Source organism: Camellia sinensis, chromosome 3 (genome assembly GCF_055761805.1).
Source record: "Camellia sinensis isolate YWXY chromosome 3, ASM5576180v1, whole genome shotgun sequence".
NCBI classification, from domain to species: Eukaryota; Viridiplantae; Streptophyta; class Magnoliopsida; order Ericales; family Theaceae; genus Camellia; species Camellia sinensis.
In genome coordinates, this window is record NC_138963.1 from 200,781,737 (window position 1) to 200,786,037 (window position 4,301).

Genomic DNA, 4,301 nt, shown 5'->3' on the forward strand with positions numbered 1-4,301 from the left:
CTTGAGTGGGATTATTAGGCAAATAAAAAGGGTGTGTGTGATAAAGCTTTGGGTTCAACTAATTGTGCAGTATTGGTGAACCATATGACTTAGTCGGGCTGTTGTATCCTGGGAAGGACAAGTCAAGGTTTTTCTGCTGCACCGGTGTGAGGCTTTGCTTAACTGCAGAGGGCTTAAATCTCCTTAAAGAGAGCGAATTTTTCGCACCTCAGCCCTTATATTAATTGTTGTAACTTTTATTTTGTGTATTTTCTGGTGTTTTATTTATAAGTATCACCAACAATAACTTTTCCAAGATTTTTCTCCTCTCCTATTTGTATGAAAGTGAATTTGCAATAAAATGGTTTTTGGTATTCCATCGGCCTCATAGGCTAAGAAGTGATAGTCTCATAATGCAATCAGTTTTTCAACCTTGATATCAACGGACAAGGGGTGCCTGCTGTGCTTTAAGCACAGTAGGGTGTGGCATGCATACAACACACACTAATAAAAAAAAAAAAAACAAAAGAAAAATTATATTAAAAAAAAAAAAAAAGCAAAACTATGGGTGGAATAAGCACAGCAGTGCCTGCTGTACAGCAGGCACCCCTTTTCCGATATCAACCAGAAGAAGAAAAACTAATATTTCTTTAATAATCTAAATGGAAACAACTAGGAAACCAAATTAATATTTCTTGTTTATTTTTTATTTTTATTCTTAGAGAATTCAAGTTTAGATGGGAAAAAGACTTAAAAATAAGATTCGTGTTGATCTTTTATGAATAGTGGGATTTAGTGATGAAAAACTTAATCAAAAATTGAGAATTTGTTAAGTTGCTCAAATGTACAGACACGATTATAAATGTTCTAGTCATATCCACTTCTTTTTTTATACTAACAAGTGCCACATTAGGTTTGCTGTTATACAGTAAATCCTGAATACATCTTGTACTACTTAGGTCTCGTTTGGGAATATATTTTTTTAATAACTTTTTAATTTTTTAGTTAAAATGTGATGTAAAAAAAATTAGTATGTTTGAGATGATTTTTTGGCTTTTTACCAAAAGCTATGTAAAAAGTAGAGAGAAAATATAATTTTTGACTTTTTGATATGAATTGTTGACTTTTTTATTTTTTTAATAACTTTTTGACTTTTTCGCTAAAAGGAACACTTGTCAAACGAGGCCTTAATATATGTATTATTTCTTAGTTACGGCTTCGAACTGTTGAAATTAATATTAGTTGACCAATACATTTTAAAATATGACTGAAACTATACACATGATCATATCTCAATTTTCAATTAACCTTTAAATTTGCATTGTAGGGGACCTTACAAAATTGTTGCTTTGTATTTAAGGGGTACCATAGTTGAAAAAGAAACTCCAAAACAAGACGAATAATAAACTATTATTGTGTTTGTTATTTGTATAATTGATGTTTGGTAGGCCAACCCTTTCTTGTTTTATGTTGACATATATCGAAAATGAAATGAAGGTAAATATATTCTGCATTTTCCTCAAAAAAACAAAAACAAATAGAAATGTGATTGGATGTACTATGTGTAAAGTAATGCCAAAAAGTTGTCATTCTCATAAATGATCCTCAAAATATTGCCTCCCATCTATCAAACAAAATAATAGATAATAGGAAGAAAAACTCAGATTATTCTCATCTCAACCATTCAACTTGCTTTCATTCATTTCTTCACTCTTTTAAAATTTTTTTTTTGGTACTCATTGAGGTTGTGTTTGGTTTATAAAATCAACAATGCTAGAAGGTCATAATTTTTGTGGCCACAATAACTCAAAACTGTCAAAACGACGTCGTTTTGACATGTTTTGCATCCAAAACGCTGTCGTTTTGGCAGTTTTGAGCCATTGTGATCACAAAAATTGTGGCCCTCAAACATTTTTCTTATAAAATATGTGAGAGATTTGAAAAGGAAAAAAATAAAAAGTAGGTAAAGTATAAATGAAATATAATTATATTTCACACCACTTTTCTATTTCTTTTCTAAATTCCTCCCTAACCACTCACTGTCTGAGTAGCACTTTTACTTTATCTAATTTCTCAAAGGATAAATTATAAATACACCTCCTGAGATTTGATTAAAATACGAATTGCCTCATGTAGTTTTGAAAATTGATATTTCTAATTTCATAATAAATTATCCATTTTATTAATAAATCTTTAAGTCAATTAACAGTTTTTAATGATGTTAAAAATATATTTCAATTAATAATTTAGGTAATTTTATTATTATTTAAGAGAACAATTATGAATTTCATTTTTTTAGTTAATTATGTTAAATAAAAAATTCTGATAAACAGGTATTTATAATTTTTTAAATTACAAAAAATAATATGTATTTTAAGCAAAATTTAAAAGGTGTATTTGTAATTTACCATTTCTCAAAATACTCAAGCGTTGCTTTCAATAGGTGCCATGGGCTTGGCCATGCTCAATATGATAGGAAGGCATGACCTAAGGGGATGTGTAGCAACCCATAACTGATTGACACTCAGATGATATGATAATGTCTTACTTAGAAATTCATAAATTTCAAATTAATAAAATAAAATCCTTATTCACACAACCGACTCCTAAGCCAACCAAACGGAATACTTTTCTCCAGTCTTTTATAGAGGACTTGAGCATTCAGCTCAAGTCCAATGATCTAATCCATTGAGCTTTTAGATTTTTATATGTAGATTATTTATAAGAAAAGTCTTATTGATATGATAATTGTAATAATATGATTTTATCACATTTTTCATAAAAAAAAAATGGGTAAATTATAAATAGACTTATTGAGATTTGCTTAAAGTACAGATTACTTCCCGTAATTTGAAAAATTACAAATATTCTCTTGTTAAAAAAATTTTATTTAACAGAATTAACTAAAAAAAAAATAATTCATAATTGTTCTCCTATATAATAATAAAATAATCTAAATTATTAATTGAAACATATTTATAACATTATTAAAAATTATTAATTAACTTGATAATTTATTAATAAAAGCGGCGATTTATTATAAAATTAGAAACCTCATGGGGTGGAATGTAATTTATAAAATCATAAGAAGCGATTTGTATTTTAATCAAATATCAAGAAATGTATTTGTAATTTACCTAAAAAATTAGATGAATTATTTTCAAAAGGCTGTAAACCCACAACCATACTATTAGAATACTAGATGTCATTTTATATAATTAAGAATGCATTGAGTACAGATAGATATTAAAAAATAATACAAAAAAAGGAATGCTTCCCTCTAGTCCGTGATTAGATTGAAGGATATTGTTGGGCTCATGGAAGTTCACTACGGGTTCCGTTTCGATAATTTGAACTGTGCAATATGTAAAACTCGTCGAGTGCTATATGTCTATAAAAAATCACGTTGATCGGATATCGATAACTATGTGATCAAATCAATTTTGTATGAAAAAAATGAACGGTGAAAAATAAACAACTTATAAAAATCTTATTTGATCACATAGCTATCGATATCCGATTAACATAATTTTTTATAAACATATAATACTCAATGAGTTCTACACATTGAACGATCGGATTAAGGAAATGAGACCTATGATGGACTCTCACAAGTCTAACAGTACACTTCAGTCCGTCGGACTGGAGGAAGCCGTTTCCTAATACAATTTGAAGGCAAAGAGGTTTTTTTTTTTTTTTTTTTTTGTTCTTTTTTGGGGGGGGGGGGTGGGGTAAGTGATCCTAGCAGATCTGATACCAAAAGTTTTCTATTTGGTTTCGTTTGTAGAATACGTTTTTTAATTTTTTTTTATACAAAAAAATGATAACTAATGTATAAAATAAATACTAAAAAAATATTTTTAAAAAAAATATTTTTTTAGACTCTAGGTCGCCGTTTGGCAACAATTTTTTTGCCTATATAAGCACACAAATAAATAAATAAATAAAAATAGGTTAAATAAGTCAATAAGACAAATGAGGTATGTAATCCTAGCAGATCTGATACCAAAAGCTTTCTATTTGGTTTCATTTGTAGAATACGTTTTTCAAATTTTTTTATACAAAAAAATGATAACTATTTTATAAAATAAATACTAAAAAAATATTTTTTAATTTTTTTAGACTCTAGGTCGCCGTTTGGCAACAATTTTTTTGCCTATATAAGCACACAAATAAATAAATAAATAAAAATAGGTTAAATAAGTCAATAAGACAAATGAGGTATGTAATCCTAGCAGATCTGATACCAAAAGCTTTCTATTTGGTTTCATTTGTAGAATACGTTTTTCAAATTTTTTTATACAAAAAAATGATAACTATTT